This window comes from Bos indicus x Bos taurus, chromosome 5, assembly GCF_003369695.1.
Source record: "Bos indicus x Bos taurus breed Angus x Brahman F1 hybrid chromosome 5, Bos_hybrid_MaternalHap_v2.0, whole genome shotgun sequence".
Taxonomy (NCBI): Eukaryota; Metazoa; Chordata; class Mammalia; order Artiodactyla; family Bovidae; genus Bos; species Bos indicus x Bos taurus.
The window spans coordinates 69,428,352-69,448,506 of NC_040080.1; the positions used below are offsets into that span (position 1 = coordinate 69,428,352).

The following is a 20,155-nucleotide window of genomic DNA, read 5'->3' on the forward strand; positions in this document are numbered from 1 at the left end:
TCTATACTCACACATATGATTTAAGACACTGTGGTGTATGAGTCCCTTGGGGAACAAATACAGCTGTTATTAGACTACAGTCAGCTTGGGGATCCAATGAGTTTGTAGACCCATGGTTCTCCATCTTGGCTGCAGCAGGAATCTCCTGAGAAGGTTTTGAAAAGCCTGGTGCTCAGGTCAGAGGAATGAAGTCTGAACCTCTGCGGATCAGACCTAGGTACCAGGAATTTTTTAATAAGCTGCCCTGGTGATGCCAATGTGCAGTCATGGTGGAGAACCACTATTGGAAACCCAGGTTATTAGCTAACATTCAAAATCAGTTGAGCAAATGACTATATGGCTCAAGGAAAAGGGAGGTAATGACTTGAGAAAGGCTGTGAAGTGGGCATAAGTGGGACTTGGGGACCACATGAAAAGTAAAAAAACACGTTCAGACAGAGATGATGCAGTGGGGGCAGTCTCAGGGAGGGGCTGGGGCCTGGAGATCCAAGCACAGGAGTCTGGAACTACAGACGAGGCAGAGGGCGGCAGCTCTAGAATCAATGACTGGAGGTTACTTAGAGCTCAGTGGAGACAGGCTGAGAATGCTCTTAACAAGCTTGAAAAGGCAGCAAGAAAACTGTCCTTTGACTGCATTGCAAGCCCAGGTAATGGAATTCTCCCAGGGCAGAGAATTCCAGGACAGTGAAACCTGTTTCAGCACCACTCTCAAAGGCAAAAACTTGTCCTGGGGTTCTTACCCACAGGAGCAAGTCCACCCAAGTTCTAATCTTATGGTTTAGCCTCTGCTTCTTTGTCTTTGTTTTCTGTTCCTTTTAATTTTTTAAAAAACAATTTTAAATTTAAAAACACATGTATACCTGTGGCGGATTCATTTTGATATTTGGCAAAACTAATACAATTATGTAAAGTTTAAAAATAAAATAAAATTAATTAAAAAATAAATAAAAAAATAAAAATTGAGTAAAGTTGCTTTACAATGTTGTGTTAGTTTCTGCTGTACAGCAAAGTGAATCAGTTATATGTATACATATATCCCCTCTTGCTTGAATCTCCTTCCCATTTAGGTCATCAGCAGGCTTTGAGTAGTTTCCTGTGCTATACACTAGGTTCTCATTAGGAATCTATCTTATGTGTGTGTCCAACTGTTTGCGACCCCATGGCCTGCAGCCCTCAGGCTCCTCTGTCCATGGAATTCTCCAGGCAAGAATACTAGAGTGGATTGCCATTCCCTTCTCCAGGGGGTCTTCCCAATCCAGGGACTGAACCCATGTCTCCTGCATTTCAGGCAGATTCTTTACCATCTGAGCCACCAGGGAAGCCCACGGTACAGACTAGAAGGCCACTGGGTTGGCTAAACCTCAAATGCGGGAACCTCTCCTGCTGTACCCTCATGCTGGTCCTGGCCTCTGCCATCAAGTGGGCTGCTGTGGACAGTCTTTGTCTAAGGAGATTTACAGGACCAACTCTGCAGTGCCACTGGATAACAGCCCTGGGAAATTCTTTCCTAAATTGGCCTAGTCACCCATTGGTGTGTTGGTCTGTCTTCTGGAAAAACATGAAAGGAGTCTAATCTCTATTCTACTTAAGAGATCTGCAAATATTTGAAGAGAGCTATCTCAAAGTTTCCTTTCTCCTCGTATCACCAACTGTCCATCCCCAGGACCTGAGACACCATCTCTGACCACTCAAGTTACCATCCATTCAACCAACATTTATTAACTGAGCACTGAATCCAGGGCTTCCCAGATGCTGCAATGGTAAAGAATCCACCTACCAATGCAGGAGACGCAAGAGACATGGGTTCAATCCCTGGGTCTGGAAGATCCCTTGGAGGAGGAAATGACAACCCAGTCCAGTATTCTTGAGTGAAAAAATCTGATGGACAAAGGAGCCTGGTGGGCTACAGTTCATGGGGTTGCAAAGAGTCAACAGGACTAAGCACTGAATACTGTAGGATTTGTCATCTCCCTGTCATCGTCCTAAAAAAATGGCACTCAGAACTGAAAACACTTGAAATCTAGTCCACAAAGGAATGAAATGGTTACTTCTTTGATTTAGACCATGCACTCGTTTTATTTTTTGGCCACGTCACTCAGTATGCAGGATCTTAGTTCCCCGACCAGGGATTGAACCTGTGCCCCCAGAGCGGCCCAGTGGAAGCACTGAGTCTTAACCAATGGACCACCAGAGAAGTCCCTAGACCTTGCCCTTTTTAAAATTAGTGTGGCTTTTATTTGTACTATGTGTCTGTGTATACACGTCTGTGTGGCTTAGGGTCGTGTATTGAAACTGTGAGTAAAAACAAACAAACAAAACCCAACCCCAGTCAGTCCACAAGAAAAAAGACCCAAGAAGGGTTTTTGACTCATTGTCTTCCTTTAGTTTATACTTATACAATGAATATTTTATTCTGAATGGAAAACCCCATTGCCCTTATTAATTTTATCATGCTATTTTGGTCCACTGTTCCAATCCACTGAGAGATGTTTGAACACATATCCTTTTATCCCAAAAAATCAGCTCTCTTTCTATGCTTCCATGCTGTGTGAAGTAGCTTCAGTTGCGTCTGACTCTGTGCGATCTGATAAACTGTAGCCCCAGACTCCGCTGTCCATGGGATTCTCCAGGCAAGAATACTGGGGTGGGTTGCCATTCCCTTCTCCAGGGGATCTTCCCAACACAAGGGTAGAACCTGCATGTCTTATGTCTAGCTTGTATTGGCAGGTGGGTTCTTTTACCACTAGCACCACCTGGAAAGCCCCCTTCTATGCTATATCACATTAAAGCTGATAACCAGCTCTGCCATATTTATCTGGGTCACTGAAAAAAAAAAAAAAAGCTAAGCAGAATCAAGCCATTTAGAGACCTTCCTCCAGGTCAAGCTAACCAGACAAAGGATATCGACATTTCTTGAAGGCAAATGGATGAAAGTAAGTACAATCTGAAAAATCATGTTCTTGTCTGGTGGAAACACACAAAGACAGACTCAATAGTAGAGGGCAGATGAGAATATTCATGTTTAAATGAGTGGGTGGTGGGACTTCCCTTGTGATCCAGTGGCTCAGACTCCATGTTCCCAGTGCAGGGGGCTTGGGTTCAATCCCTGGTCAGGAAACTAGATCTCACAACAACAAAAAAATCCCCATGTTGCAACAAAGATGGAAGATCCCATGTGCCACAACTAAGACCCGGTGCAGCCAAATAAATAAATAAGTATTTTAAAAAGTGGTTTTAAAAAATTAGTGGGTGGTATGGCAGGGGGAGGCGGAAACACTGATCTACTGAGACAATGTCCTCATGAGTTTGGACTCTGGGTATAGCTCTCAGGACATCTATGAAACAGCTGAACTACTGTCCACACAGCATTTCTCCATCTTGTTCAAAGACTAAGAGAAGAAACCATCAAATTTCTTACAAAGTCAAAATACATCCATGTACACTATTGCCATGACCAGCCATCCAGGAAATGCCATCAAATGGTTGAAAACTGCTAACTGAGTTGACTTTCTAGTAAGTCCAGGTTGTTCCCCAGATCATACCACCTCCCCTAGATACCAACCCTTCAACCTGGTCTTACTGTTAAGCCAGAGAGAGGCACTGACTGCTCTCTCTCCAGCCCAACCCTTCCAGGTTCTCTCTCCACCTCTCCTCCTGCTAACATACACTTTCCTCTTTCCGCTTTCCCAAGGACTGCAGTTCAGGTTCACACAAAGCTTACTTGCCCCTTCCCCTGCTGTTATGCTCAGCAACTGTCTCTGTTTTGTTAGTACTTCTGGAGTCCTGACTTTACAACTTGTACCTACTTTCTGTTGACGTTCACTGCTCCTCATGAGCACCTGGACCACGTCAAGAGGATCCCTCTCCCCTGATGTTCATACCCTTTTGCACCCTAAGTCACCTCTGCTGACACTCCCTTGCTGCCACTCTCAAGCCAGGTGCCCCTCAATCCCCTTGGTCCCACCCTTCTAAGAACTCCCTTCTGACTACACTTGTTTCTGAATCCAGCTTCTACTTTCGGCAAATGTTTAAAATATCTTTCTTGCTAACAGTCTAGACTTCCTCACCTTGATCTCCTGCAGCCCGCCAGGCTCTTCTGTCCATGGGATTCTTTAGGCAAGAATACTGGAGTGCATTGCCATGCCCTCCTCCAAGGGATCGTCCCATTCAGGGATCCAGCCCACATCTCTTACATCTCCTAACACTGACAAGCGGGTTCTTTACCACTAGCGCCATCTGGAAGCCCCTCTGATCCTCGAGTAATAAGGAAACACAGCAGGAGTTGAGCACTTTGTTTATTCATGTCACACCATCTTCTGCCTGCAACACTGCAGTTGCCTTGTTGGATTTCCCTGCAATAATCTAGGCAAGAGACGACGGTGCCATGGCTGCAGGGATGGCGGTGAAGGTGTTGAAAACTGTTCAGTTTTGTCCTTTACCTCTATTCTCAGAGCAACCAGAGTAATTATTTTGAAATGTCAGATAACGTCATTACCCTACTCAAACCCTCTGATGGCTTTCCTATCAAACTTGAAATAAAAGCCAAGTAATGAAACGACCTTCTTTAAAAATCACTCCCCACCCCCAAACTTACCATTTCCTTTCTCTTTCTTTTTCTCCAGGGATTTCCTGCCTCCTAACATTTTAAGTATTTTGCTTCTTTATCTTATTTTTCCTACTGCTCCCTGTGCACTTCCCTCCCCCACTTAAGTTCTATGAGGACGGAGATTTCTGTTTCTGGTACCTAAAAGACTGCTCAGTGTATAATAAATGCCCAACAGATGTTTGATGAAGTGAGCAAATCGATGAATACTACTTATTCCTGGCAGTGGCTTTCCTCTGTCCTCATGTATTTTCTTATTCTTTATGTATTCACAAAGCAAGGGCAGCCAGTCTTGTTTTCCGTGGCTTTCTGGGTCTCACTGGTGCCGGCTCCAGCCCATGCTCACTCACATGCACATCCTTTCTTGCTCTGGCCTTGCCTGGCTGTGTGTTGGCCCTTGGAGTCAGTATTTTAGACACATGCTCTGAACGTGGGAACTCCAGAGATCACATTCTCTGAACATTTGAACTCGAAAGATTCCCCCAGGCAGCCACATTCATGCCTTTTCACCCTTCCGATGAGCAGCAATTCTAGGACTCATCCTGCATGAACATCTCATGTCTCTATACCTGTTCTGTAATTTTTAGCAGAAAGACCTCTGCTTGTATTTTCAGACTGGCTAAGAGGCCTGTAAGCCAGTCTTCCACAACCATTTCTCTTTTTATCCACAGTCATCATGCCTCAGCTTAAAATTCTCCCGTGGCTTTCTATTATTTTGAAACATAACGTGGCGATGAGGCAGGCCCTCGGTGGTCTGATCTCTGACACTGCTCTGACATCTTCTACGCTCTGCCAGGAGCTCGGAACACTAGCTTACTTGCTGTTTCTTTAATAGCAAGAAGCCTCGTTCTTTCCCCTTCCTGGGCCATTCTTCCTCCAGATCCTCCCAGAGCCAGCCCCCGTGCAGCCCTCAGGGTGCCTTGTCCGGTCACTCATCTGTAAGTGTGATGTCCACACCCCTCACACTCATCCCCCACCTCAGCCCCCCTACCCCCTCCCCGTCCCTGATGTACCGCTTCCTGGCGCTTACACAGCACAATCTGAAACTACCTTATTTATTAATTTGCTTGTCTATCTTCTGCCTCCCCCTCTAGAACATGAGCTTTATGACACCAGGGACTTTGTTTTATTCACTGTAATATCCTCATCTCAACAACAATGAAGGCACAATTGTGGATGTAAAGTAGATACTAGTGACACAGCTGAATACATGAATGAAGGCTGCCACCCTCTCCTTAGCACACGAGCTTCCCTCCAAAGATAAGCTATAGACTTGGCTTCCCCATTTAACTTTCCTGAACAGTAAGCTCTTCTGGGGCTGAACTTCAGGGCTGAGTTCTATCAGTGATGCCTTGGATTTTCGTTCACCCCATTACATTAAAATTTTAGGTTCCCTTTTTTTTTTTTTGCTGTGCTGGCTTTTTGTTGCTTCCGTGTGCGGGCTTTCTCTAGTTGTGGCAAGTGGGGGCTACTCTCTAGTTGCGGTGTGCGGGTTTCTCACTGCGGTGGCTTCTCTCGTTGCAGGACACGGGCTCTAGAGCATGTGGGCTTCAGTAGCTGCAGCGCATGGGCTCAGTAGTTGTGGTACATGGGCTTAGTTGCCCTGTGGCATGTGGGATCTTTCTGGAGCAGGGATCGAACCCATGTCCCCTTTTATCACAGATATATATCAATAGATAGTCAGAAAATTATTTTAAAAAATGGCATTTATGATCCCCTTGCTTGTCACTTTCTCCTGATAATTCCTAACCTCCAGAGCAGTAGCGTTTGTTACAGTGCTTCTCCAGGGTGTATGGTGTTACCTAGACAATTTTCTTCTTCCTTATTCGCTCAGGCTAAATCTACTGGTGAATGCAAGTCCCTCACTGTAGAAAGTTCTTCCTTATCTTTGCTGGATTCCTCTATTCCCAGCCAGAGCCCCCGCCTCTGACTTCGTAACCCACAGGCCAGGAACCTGAAGTTTATGCTTTGGCACCATCCACACACATCACTTCCCACGATCTCTCTTCTCTCCTAAGTCATGACTTTTAACTAGAAAGAAGGATAGAAAAACCACTTGTTGCCCTAAGTCTTCATTTCCTTCATGGGACTTCAAAGTTATTGAAGAAGAATGTGACCCTTTCTTTGGGTTGTGACAGATCCTCTTCCTTCGGGGATGGCCTCATCTCCACCATGCACTCTGTGGCTCCAGTGACACACATCAGTGAGTCACATTCTTCCACTCCCTAACCTCTGGACACGGCCTTGGACGCCTCTCCTCCCCCGGGACTCTCTCTTCCTGGATTCTCCTCGCTTGGCAGAGCCCGCTGTGGGCGTAGAGTCAGAGGTTCTGAAGTCACCGCTGAGTCCTCACGTGGACTTGCAGTGTGAACGAGGGAAAGCCCCGCAATCTCACTGCGTGTGCTTCCTCAGCTGCCTTTCTTCATGTAAGTTTGCAAGGATTAAATGCAAATATGCCTGAAGGGGAGGGCAGGACGAATTGAAAGAATAGCATTGACATATATGGGCTTCCCTGGTGGCTCGGTGGTAAAGAATCCACCTGCCAATGCAGGAGACATGGGTTCCATCCCTGTGTCAGGAAGATCTGTTGGAGGAGGAAATGGCAGCCCACTTCCGTAGTCTTGCCAGGAAAATCTCATGGGATGGCAAAGAGTTGGACACGACTGAGCGACTGAACATGAGCAGGAGCACTGACATATATACACTAAAACAGACAGCTAGTGGAAAGCTGCCGTATCGCACAGGGAGCTCACTCGCTGCTCTGCAATGCTATAGATGGATGGGATGTGGGCTGGGGTAGAAGGGAGGCTCACAAGGGAGGGGTTATATGTATACATATACCCGATTCACTGTGTTGTACAGCAGAAACCAATACAACACTGTAAAGCAATTATATTCCAATAAAAAACAAATAAATAATGCAAATATGTCTGGCAAAGTCCTTTGTGAAGAAGGATAAGGTATTTAAGTTGTAGCTTTTATGGTTGTAGGAGCCTCCGTCATCACCGTGCACACAGAGCACAGAGGACTGTTCCCACAGGCAGTAATAGAGCACATCCCCACAGGATACTGCTTCCAGCTGAGCCCCCAACATGCCCCAATTCATACTTTTTCTACTGCTGCTAATGATACCAAGGGGGGCAGGGGGCGCTAGTGCTGAAGAACTCGCCAGCCAACACAGCAGACATAGGTTCGATCCCTGGGTCAGGAAGATCCCCTGGAGAAGGGCGTGGCAACCCCCTCCAGTATTCTTGCCTGGAGAATCCCATGGACAGAGGAGCCTGGAGGGCTACAGTCCATGGGGTCACAAGGAGTCAGACATGACTAAAGCGACTTACCATGCATAAAGATACCAAAGCAGGAAGGACAGCACCTGTGTGACTTTATCCAGAAAGGTCTATGGTTTCCCCATACAGTGAAAACGCAGAGACTCAGAAGGGTATCTCAGAGCTAATCTAAAGAGAGTGCTTCAGGTTGGTCTGAAATAATCATAAGTGGAGAACATCCCCTCCTCAGCTAGAAGCTTAGCACTCTTCAAGGAAAGAGTTAAGAGCCCCAGGAACTCTCATTTTGCCCAGAGCAGAAACTAAGTCCCAGGCAGGCAGACCCACATCTCAGAGGGGCTGAGCAGGTCTGGGTGGAGGATGGTAGCAGACAAAGTGTCTCAGGCTCTGGTTCCCATTTCTGTCTTCCCACACCCAAACCTCCATAGAAGCTTGAATCCCAGGAGGCCCAGGATGAAGCATCACCCAGGCCTGGTTGGTCAGGAACAGATACATGCCTGGAGCCCAACTGCTCCTCGTGGCTTTTAAGAGCTTGGCAGAACCCCAATGAAGCAATTCACAGAATCTGCAGAGGCTCTCCCCACTCGCCTCTCTCCCCACCCATCCTCCCCAGACCTTCCTGGAAAAAGCACAGCGGGATTGGCAATCACCTCCTGCTTCATTTTTCCTACCAGCCATCTGTATTTCCAAAGGAGTCGAGCCCCAGGCCGAACCACAGGGCTCAGTGAACCGCATCTTGCTCCTGGAGGTGGCCCTGAGGCAGGGGACCCACTCTCCCTCCTCGCTCCATGAATTTCCTTTAAGGCAATACAAGATGTTGCTACTTTGTCATGTCCAAGTCTTTCATCTGTTTTTTTTTTTTTTTTAATGTCTACTTTTAAGAGGCCCCTTTCCCTGGTTTCAAAGATTCACAGTAAAGAAATTTCCCACGGCCAGAAAGAGAGGAAGAAATATTGCATATTGACACAAATATATGGAATCCAGAAAAATGGTACAGATGAACCCATTTACAGGGCAGGAACAGGCACAGGTGTAGACGACAGACTTGCGGCCACAGGGTGGGAAGGAGAGGGTGGATGAATTGAGAGAGCAGCGCTATACATGCACTACCACGTGTAAACAGACGGCTAGTGCGCAGCTGCTGTGCAGCACAGGGAGCTCAGCTCGGCGCTTTGTGACGACCTGCAGGGGCAGGATGGGGGGCGGGGTGGGAGGCTCCAGAGGGAGGGGATATGTGTATACTTTTAGCTGATTCACGTCGTTGTGCAGCAGAAACTCACACAACACCGTAAAGCAATTATCCTCCAGTTAAAAATAAAAAAACAAATTCCCCCTCAATTTCTTACATGTGTCTTTGGATGACATCTTAATATGCTGGAAAAATGTCTCTGCCCTGTCAGGGAGGATGAATGTGAACCAAACTTAATGAGGTCATGATCAAGTCAGAGCCACGGAGAAGGCTGAGAGGTAGCACTTGGGGCCCCAGGGCGAGTAGCAAGAGGCTGAGAATCATCCTCTCCAAGCAGGTAGGCTGGGGGTTAGGAGTATCCTTTTTAATGTTTCTAGGCAGAACCAACCTCTCTGCCGCAGGCTCACCACAATATAGGCAGTCTTTCCTTATTTGTAAAATCTGAGTTTTGAGGGATGGGGTCATATTTTGATGCCTTGAATCTACAGATTTCTGTGCTAAGAGTTGTTGTCAATGGGTATCTTGATTACATGATTTCCTGGGAAAGTCCCCCTGTGAGGTCAAGGCTCCACCAACAAATGCTCCCGTATTCTCTCCTTTTGGTCTTTGGACTGTCGTTTAAATTAGTTGAAGCCTGCCGGCCCTAAGCTGTATGCAAGTTGATGTGCTGGTGCTAATGCAGTGCAGCAGTCTGGATTCGGGCACAAACAGCATGCTTAAACTGTAAGAGTGTGATTGGTATTTGGTGACATAATTGAAGAGAGCTGGCAGGTGCAGTGCAGCCCAGCTTGGGTATGGCTGGCAGTGATGAGAGAAATGAATGAAAGGGGGAAGCTTCCAGCCCTCTCTGCAGGAGAACTTTTCCTGTAATGGGGTGCAAGCTCTATTCCTGACACTGTAGTTGCCTCTGAGTAACCCCCACCCTCGCATCCATGAGTAGGAACCCCCACTCAGCAACCCACAGCCCTCGGGAAATGTCTGCCTCTCTTCTTCCTTCCAGCAGCACGCCTGAACCAGGCCCCACCTAGAGTTCTGCGGGTGGTAACCATGCCTCTCTTGGCCTAAACATTCCTCTTCCTACCGTCAGTCCTATGGGTGATGGCAAGAGGCAACAGAGCTTGCTTTCATATCACTGGTCCATGTTCCCTAGGAGCATGCACTGGGTTAGAGCAGACGTTTCATACTTTATGACTTACAAGACACCTATCAATCTTATTAACCTAGTGTACACCCAATGAGCTTCCCAGGTGGCACCAGTGGTAAAGAATCTGCCTGCCTATGCAGGAGATGCCAGAGACACAGGTTTGATCTCTGGATTGGGAAGATCCTCTGGAGAAGGGCATGGCATCCCACTCCAATATTCTTGCCTGGAAAATTTCATGGACAGAGGAGCCTGGAGGGCGACAGTCCACAGGGTTGCAGAGAGTCAGACACTACTGAGCATGTAGGCACTCATACCCAAACACACCTCAGAAAAACAATATTTACCTTTGCCATCTGATATCCATTTTGATATTTTCTTTTCTCCATATGCTACTTAATTTAAAATGCTCATCTCCGTATACCAAATTGATTTCACAACCCCCCAAATGGGTCCCCACTCACAGCTAGAAATGTGGATAGAATTTGGATGGTGGCTCCTAGTAGCTCCACACCAGGACACCAGGCTTTGACCATATGAGAGCAATGGGTCTACCTGATTCATTTGTGAATATTTACTGAGCACCTGCTCGGTACCAGGCACTTGCACAGGTGCTGGCATATGGAGTTAAATCAAATAAGGATCATCTCTTGACTCCTGGGCCCAAAGTTAGTGGTGGAAAAGGATTCATGTGCAAAAACATGCTTTGAATCAGCCTTTTGAAAATATAGTCAATCACGTACACATGCAAAACTGAACCAATCTTATTTCAGGATAAAACATTCCAGATGACTTTTAAGGAAATATCAGATTTGGAAATTATTTCTGACTTGGTATCCACTTGGTGTGCATTAGCACTTGGCTAGGAGAGCTTCATGTTCTAATCAATAACATTTAGATCTCCCCTAGGTATGAATCAGAGATTTTCGTTTTATGAGCACACAAATATGGAACGAATTCTGCTTCCTCAGGGACCACTCATTCTAAAACAAACATGAATTTCATTGACATTAGCCTTTAAGTTGTGTGAGACCAAGTCAGCACGTACAAATCAGGAAATAACCAAAATTGACCCCATATCCATGAATGGTGGGGAGAAAATAGCAAATTGTTTGCTACAAAGAGGGTTTTACTGCAGAGGCCGGTTCCTCCGTGCTGGTCTGCAGCCATGCCTCACAAAGCTTCACGCAGATATTTATAAGCCAGAGCACCAGGTCCTACACTCGTCCCTGGGAGAAGCACTTACTCGGCCTCTAGCCTATGCTACGTCCTTGAAATACTTTCATTCAAGTGCCCTTGAACTGGCAACACCACACTGAGCAGAGCATACACCTAATCAACAGCTACTTCAACACACAAAAATATCTTCCCCACCCCCAAATCTTCCGGGGAATTAGATGCTTATCCTGTGGGTTACTACACTCTCTGGGATCCTCTGCTAACTCCCACATTACTCAAGTCCCAGGGTAAGAAGCACAGGCCTGAGGCTGTGGCTGCTAGCATTACTTGGGGGTTGGGGGTAGGTATTACTAGGGGGAAGTGATGTGTGTCGGGGCACATAGCACTCTTGGCTCTTGAAGTCAGAGTGGCCCTGCTGCTTTTTATTATCCAATAGTGGCTCAGACAGTAAAGAATCTGCCTGCAACGCAGGAGATCTGAGTTCGATCCCTGGGTCAGGAAGATCTCCTGAAGAAAGGAATGGTTACCCACTCCAGTAGTCTTGCCTGGAAAAGCCCATGGACAGATGAGCCTGGAGAGCTATTATAGAGTCGCAGAGTCAGACACGACTGAACAGCTAATACTTTCACTATTGCTTCAGATGATGGACTTCAAAGGCAGCAACTGTTAAAGCTTTAGCCATCATCTTACCCCAAACACCTACAGAATTCAAATATACCCAATGTTTATTATGCACTCACTTCACTCTACTTTGGGCTTCGCTCATAGCTCAGTTGGTAAAGAATCTGCCTGCAATGCAGGAGACCTGGGTTCTATCCCTGGGTCAGGAAGATCCCCTGGAGAAGGAAATGGCAACCCGCTCCAGATTCTTGCCTGGAGAATCCCACTGCAGAGGAGCCTGGCAGGCTACAGTCCATGGCATCACAAGAACTGGACACGACTTAGGGACTAAACTACCACCACGTCATTCTAAGCACTTTGTAAAGCACTTATTTACTTTTGGCCACCATGCAGCATGGAGGATCATAATTACTTGGCCAGGGATCGAATCTATGCCCTCTGCAGTGGAAGCGTGGAGTCCTAACCACTGGACCATCAAGGAAGTCCCAGCACTCGTATTTCTAAAACCTATATGATGCTTAGAACAACCTTGTAAGACAGATATTAACATTAACCCCATTACACAAGTAAGAAAACAGAGGTCACACCGCTAGGAAACCACCCAGGTTAAGCCAGACTGGCCGCAAAGTGCACTGTGCTCTCAATCATGGTTCTCTGCCTGCCCTTGAAGGGCTGTGGGTGTGGGTAAACACCATTAAATGGCATGATGTGCAACAGGAATGTTTAATACGACTAATCTTCATGCTCCGAGTAGATCTTAAAAGTTTTTGAAGTCTACTCCCTTTCCAGGTTTTCATGGAAGGTGCGTGGAAGTTTAAACATACCGCCTTCTCAGGCTGCTTCTTCCCTTTACAAAATGGAAGAGAGTCAAGGTCATTGCAGAAGTAGCTTCAACCTGAGGTCTGGCTCTCAAGTTGTTCTGTTGATTGGAATTGAGAGACCTTAAATCTTTACACTTAAATGCCCAGTTTTTCCGAGAGTGAGGCAAGGCCACCTAGAAGGAGTAGGCAGGTTTGTGGAGGGAGGACCACTTACTCAGGAAGAACGGGAGTGAAAACCCAGCAATTTCCACACCCTGATCTTACCCACGTATGCATACCATACCAGGGCCTGGACCATCTCCAGGTTACGGGCACAAGTATTAATAAGGAAAAAGAAAGGATCGACTCAACTCTGACCCACGGTTGGCACCTAAGGGCTTCATCAGTCCTTATCTTTCCCAGCAGGTCCCAACCACAGCCCCCTCCTGAACACAGTCTTTGGTTCATGCAGGTGGTCAAAGAAGTTCCCAAGCACCAGCAGGAGGATACACAGGATAAGCTGCTAGAGAGAGCTCAGTGAGCTCAGTGCCTGTTCATCAGTCATCTCTGTGAGCTGCTGCTCACATCCGTGGGGCCTTCCCTGATGGCTCACATGGTAAAGCATCTGCCTGCAATGCAGGAGACCCAGGTTCGATCGCTGGTTCAGGAAGATACCCCAGCAGGGAATGGTAACCCATTCCAGTATTCCTGTCTGGAGAATCCCAGGGAGGGACAGAGGGGCCTGGCGAGCTATAGCCTATGCAGTTACAAAGAATCAGATATGACTGAGTGACTAACACTTTCATATATCCACAGTACAAATGTCTAGGGCTGCCCAAGGTCAATGTTTAAGGATATACAAGAATCACTTCAGAGATTTGAAAAAAAAATCCCAGATTCTAGGACCTCAGGGATTCTGGAATATTTGACCACCCTAGGTGGAAAGCTTCACTGTGGGTAAACTCTCCTCTGCCAGTTTGGGTATGGTTTGTTCTACACTTGACTGTAAGCACCCTGGGGTCAGGGACTGCTTCAGTCTTCTTTATTTCCCCAAAGCCCAGCACAACACCCAGTTCACTGAATGAGTAAGTAATGGTTAAAACTCATCACTCCACATAGATGAAGCTATGGTGCCCTGTCCTTTAAGCTACTGAGCACATTGCATAGCATTTGATTTACCCAGGGGGACAGACAAGGCTGATTTAACCCTAGAGGAATCTGAACCTAGAATTGGCAGCGTCTCATTGCCTCTGCCAGAGTAACAAGGTGAAGGATAAAAAGTGGACATGCTACCAGCAAGTCTAGTTCTTATAGAGAGATGTGTTTAGCTCTTCAGTGAGGGACAGATGTAGGACTTTGTCCTTGCTCTAAATAAGGCTTGGATTGATTTGTCTGAAGGTCAGAGGAACATGAAGGTGGAGCGAGGTCTTTCGGGGCATGGAATGGTGGTCTTCTCACTCTTTTATGTGGATTCCTGGGGTAAGCCCAGAATGCAGGGGTTTAAACCAGCTCCCCAGTTGACTCTGAAGCCGTGGTGGATTAGCACCTTTATGGGATTATCAGCTTGAAACCAGCAACACTGATTTCCTAGTCTGAAACTTAGTGGGCAGAGAGAGGGTGGCAAGGATAAGAAAAACTTTTCCTCCGGGAAGAGTGAAATTTTATAACTTAAGGTCTGTAGGTTGGACATAGGACAATGTTCCCTGTTGTCAAGTACCTGGAAATGTGTTGGAGTGTTACAGTACTCGCTTCTCTGGAATTTCATTAAAAACAGGATCTTATAAATAGGCTGAGGATTGGACCATGTGTCCTTCTAAATATACTGTCAGCTCTATATTTCTGTGCTACCGTGTGTCATTGTCATACTTTATAAATGTGTAGAGCTCTGGAGGGTGGGAAAATAAAATTATGATAGTTACTGCCATCCTTAGCATGGCATTCAGAGCTGCCCTAACTTACATTAGGCTTCTTAGGTGGTGCTACTGGTAAAGAACTCACTTGCTAATGCAGGAGACCTGAGACATTGGTTCGATTCCTTGGGTAGGGAGGGTCCCCTGGAGGAGGGCACGACAACCCACTCTAGTATTCTTGCCTGGAGAATCCCATGCACCAACAGGCCTAGTGGGCTGCAGTGCATAGGGTCACAAAGAGTCGGACACGACTGAGCCACTCAGCATGCACGCACCATCAGGAATACTATCTAGCTGACGTGTACCAGCAAGTGTGTACGCAGGGTGAAAACACTGATACACCCCTGTGCTGGCCTGCAAATAATGACTGTCACAAGTCTGCAACTACCCCCATCTGCTGGATTCTCCCCTGGAATCCCTATGATGTGGTAAGGAAAGAATTAATGCCTGGCACATTCTAGGCATTAATTCTAGGACCCAGATGGAGTCTACTCCTCCATGCTGTCAAAATATTTTGAATATGACCTCCAGCTTCCACATTCCCAGAACACACAACTTACTTTCATGTCTCTGGGCTTCCACTTGAGCTACACACTCTGCTCAGCGTATCCTTCTCTCAACCCTCCGAAACCTCTGCTGTTTCAGATCTTTGGTTCAACCACGACCTTTCCCACTGAGTCTTCCCCAATCCCAATCTCAGTTCCCCAAAACCACTGGTCCTTCTTCTATAGCCACAGGGCCTTTTTTCTTCAACCCCCCCTTTTTAAAAGCCCTATATTTTGGCCTGCTTTAGTCATTCATCCACAAATTCCAACTGATCTACCTCTCTGACTCTTTAGATTTTAAAAATAGATTTATAGGGAAAATGGTATTGTTCAATCAATTTCTAGGAAGCTGGTCTCTGGGCTAGCTGACCACCTCTATGACGTGAGCACTGTCTTAGCTGATAAGATCCTTCCTACGTGAGGACATGCTTCGGCCAGTGAGGGGCTTGGAGACCCAGCTTCTGGGCTGTGGCTCAGAAGAACTGCAGTGGTGCCTCAGTAAGTCCAGCACAGGGGTGGATGGAAAGTCCATGGGTAGATTTAAAACAAACAAAAAACACAACCCCCCCACCCCCACCAACAAATAAAATAATCACTACGTGGCAGCTTCCAGGGACAGAGGGGCTTCCTAGCATACTTAACTCTTCTCACAGATAAGCTGGCACAGTGGCTGTGGGACAGACCTGCCCCATGGAAGCGGCCAGCACCCCTTCAGTCTCCTGCTTCTCTAAACTGCCTTCTTTTTTCCTTTCAGTTTCTAGCCTCTCGTTACAATTGGGAAACAAGCATCTCAACACACATTATTAGGCTGTATAATCCATGGCAAGGATCAGATCTTGCTGATCCTTCCAGCTTCCATCACATCTAATGATTATATTACCAGACACAGAGAACAGTTACTAAATGCCAGCTTGGTTCAATGCACTGACCAAGTCATACCATCCGATTATTAGGTTCTGCCGTTAGCCCCACGTACATATGTGGAACCTGAGGAAGACAGAGGTGACGTGCTTTGTCCCAGCCACACCTGGGCACTATCCCAGCCAGGCAGTCTGGCTCCACATCTCTTGTTCTTAACTACGACTCAATGTCTAACATGCTGCAGATGTACAATAAAGGTTTGTCGAATACAGAAACAAGTGTGCCCCGGGGTTCCTTGGCTAACAGGACACCTATTTTCACAGGGATGCAGGCAAGCACTTGACATCCTCAAACTTCCCCCAGATGACTTGGAGCTAAGTCACCCCCTCACATGTACTGTGTGCCTGCAAACAGCACTCACTGGGGGAGAAGTGGTAGAGACCTGATGCTTGGGGATAAATGAAGGAGTACAGATAAGTGTGTGACTGTTCACAGGGTCTGAGGGGGGAAAACGCTTGGAAGTGGTTTGACCACTTCAGGAACAAGACACTTATACCTATCAGCAAAGCAGAGAGGCTGTGAGTGTGTAAAGAGTCAGTGGACGATCACTGCGGGGCAGGCTGGCTGGGCATCTTTTTTCTTTCTCCTCCCCGTGGGCTGACCATGCCGGTCTGTCTCAGTTCCCAACCATTTGTAAAGATCTCTCAGCCTCCACTGCCTCACGGGCAGAGCGGCGGGAGGAGGGCAGGGAGCAAGAGGTCATTTATCACTGTCGGGAGATGTGCTGCACACAGCAGGGTTGGCTTTACTCCCTGCTGCTCCTGCAGCCAGAGCTGCAAACCTTGAAAAAATGCAGAACATGCACCTTGAAAATATCTATTCATCATCGCAGCCCGGGGACCACGGGAGTGGCCCCTCTTCACGTGGGTTGACCCGTTCTGCCTTCAGCCCGGGTCCCACCGAACTGGGAACATGGGGACTTCTTAGGGACCTGATCCCTGTCCTGGCCAACCCCCAATCTACTACAATCTCCCAAGATTTGGGGTTAAAATTCTCTGAGATGCCATCCAAACCCCTCCTTTCTCCATTAACTCCGATTTCCAGATTGCTTTTCACCATCAGACTGCAGCCAAGGTGGCCCATAATCATTAAATTATGAAAATACAAGTGGCTGGGAGGAAATGAATCCCAGGTTTAACTCAGGAATGGCCTGCTTTCTCGTGAAGTGATTATAAAATTAAAATGTGCTATTTCTCTGGTGAGTATAAAAAGCCTCCTTGGTGAAGTCGATGGCCCCACAGTAACGTCAGGATTTGCACCACGAAGGGACTGCACGCACCTCAACCACGGGAGTCAGGGACTTCTGCAGGTAAATTTCCAAAGACTGGGTTAAAGGTGATTAAAATCAAGAAGAGGAGGAGGACGGGGTTTGAATTTTCCAATTACTCTTGAAAACTCAAAAGTCAAGCCGCTAGAAAATGCAGGCTTTCTGAGCAGGACTAATAATGCTGAGCTAATTAGACCCACAGGCATGGCCAACATATAAATTCAGCCCAAAGGAGGGACACTGTCCCTTTAAAAACTGCCTGGGGATCAGTGGAAAAGCTAATGAGGAGTGTCAGTTGGGGCTGTTTTTTAGGTGGTCCTCGGGAGGACATAGCCTGGGGTTTCTGTAACAGCGCTTCTGTGCTTGGTTCAATAAATCAATTTATATTAAAACGTGGGTACAGCTCTGGAGCTGCCTTCATAAAGCATTCTGTGGCGTTTCTCAATCTGCTTATCCCCTTCCCTGTCAGCCTGCCTGAATGTACCGTCAGAGGGCACTGAAAAGAGCAATAAAGAAGAAGATGGAAGAAACGAAACTATTTGTGAAACTTGACCCAGCAGCTCTACACCACGCTGGGGGCTGCCTCTGGTGAGTTTCTCTCCAGAACATTTGGATGGTTGGTAAGAAGCCCAATGCTGGGGGGTTGCAGCGCTTAACCCAGAGCTGGGCTCCAGGCTGCACACTGAGAATAAATGTCAACCTCAACCAGAAAGGAAAAGGGTTGCAAGTGAAGCTGCTTTTCAACCTGATCCTTGGGGTCTGAAATATTCTCCAAGAGGTGAAAGAAAAAAACAAGATGAATAAAAGTGCCAACGGCTGGCAGAGTCTAGGAGGTGGCGGAGAGGGGCCGGAGGAAGGAAGTGTGTTACTGACCAGGGCAGATGGAATGGTCAGCAGGCTTGCCAGTGAGGGATGGCTGCAGACCAGACATGTCTAAACACAATGACCTTTGCCCCCGAAGGTCTGAAAAGTAGAGGGAAGCCCGTCTCCCACTTCTGGACTTGGAGTCCAGCAGCAGCAGGGTCAGAAGCCACAGAACATGGCCACAACATTCTGCTCTCCCCATCGTGGCTCAGCTGTCTTTTTAACTCCTTGCTACTGGGTTGTTCAATCATAGACAGCTGCCGGCATTGCCCTCCACCGCAGTTAAACCCTTACATTACCGAGACTGCAGTGCCATCTGCTAAGACTTTATGTGATGATGGAAATGTTCTATATCTGTCACGTCCACTTCAGTAGCCACGAGCCACACGTGGCCACTGAACAACTGCGATGCGGCTGCTGTGACGTGGGAAACCAATGTTTACTTTTAATTAATTTTAACTAATTTAGATTGAAATGGTCCCCGGGGGCTCGTGGCCACTCTGCCGGGAGGACACGGAACAGAAAAGTTTCCCTTTGCCTTCATAAAGGCAGTGAGTGCTGAGAGAAGAAAATGGCGGTGGACGGCACTCTGTTCCCAGGGGAAAGCCTCTGATTTATCAGCTCTCAGTTTCAAGGGAAATAGAGGAGGGAACAATTCCCCTGATGCGTCATCAAGTCAGAATCACAAAAGAGTTAAGGGCTGCAAGAGACAGAAATGAAAGGTTACCATCACTGGAATTTCCCTAATGGAGTCTGTCTTTTTCAGAAGCTCGGAAAAGCAGCGCAAAGCCCACCCCCACTGGAGGCTGGCAGAGAAGGGCACAGGAAGCATTTTATAAACAAGAGACCCCAGGCTCGGGATTTGCCCAGGGCCCCAGAACCTTGGCAGAGTGAGTGCCCAGGCAGCACTCTCTTTCCTAAGTAAGCCATGCCATCTCATGTTACCGGTCCTGAAATAAGACCATTATAAACGTTAAAACGGCTTTGCTTAAAGAAAGAATTTTGGTGTACTTTACTGTTAACCAGAACCATCTGGAAGCAATCTTGCATTCACACGATGGACTTGTCCTCTTTGGCCCTCGCTCTCAACAAATCCCATCAGCCCAGGAACAGCTGCTGGAGAGTCTGGCCCAAAGCCAGGGGTGAAGCTATGGCCCCCTCCCGTGTGCTCTGGGGTGTGTGTGTGGGGGCCCAGCCTTGCTCGTCACCCCATGCGGCCAGACACAGAGCACAAAGAACACAGATCCTACACGAGAAAGCGAAATCACCCGCGGTCACAGCAGCGGGCACTTGGTGCCACAAAGCCAGCTGTGAGAAACTGTTGTTTTAACTCGGGAACACAGATGCTTGCCAGCAAATAACAGCCTGAGATGGCTCAGAGGGGAGTGGGTCAGGACGCTGGGCTCACAATGCCAGCTAGTGAGCATCGTGCAACAGACAGCAGCTCCACACAAAGGGCTGGGGAGGAGGGACACGGCTCGTACCAAGTCCAAGGCCAAGGTTCTGGCACCAGGACCGAGGACATCCAGCACAGAAGGTGAGAGCTGGGACATGTCAGGGACTGACTCAGCATCCAGAGTGCTGTTAGCAAACACCTTTGTGGGGCTTCCCTGGTGGCTCAGAGGTAAAGAATCTGCCTGCCAACGCAGGAGACACGGGTTCGATCCCTGGTCCAGGAAGATCCCCCATGCCACAGAGTAACTACGTGTGTGTGCCACAACCAGTGAGTCTGGGCTCTAGAGCCTGGGAGCTGCAACTACCGAAGCCTGCATGTCCCAGAGCCAGTGCTCCACAAGAGAAGCCACCGCCATGGGAAGCCTGCACACCAACA

General features: G+C 47.4%; 1 protein-coding gene and 1 long non-coding RNA gene across 3 annotated transcripts in view; one reads left to right on the forward strand and one right to left on the reverse strand.

The window, feature by feature from the left end:
- Positions 1-20,155, reverse strand: part of PPM1H (protein phosphatase, Mg2+/Mn2+ dependent 1H) — a 306,613-nt gene that overhangs the window by 56,374 nt on the left and 230,084 nt on the right. The window lies entirely within an intron of this gene.
- Positions 17,008-19,321, forward strand: LOC113892916. Its single transcript, XR_003511172.1, has 3 exons — positions 17,008-17,502; positions 17,930-18,048; positions 19,091-19,321. It is a non-coding gene; the product is annotated as an uncharacterized LOC113892916 (long non-coding RNA).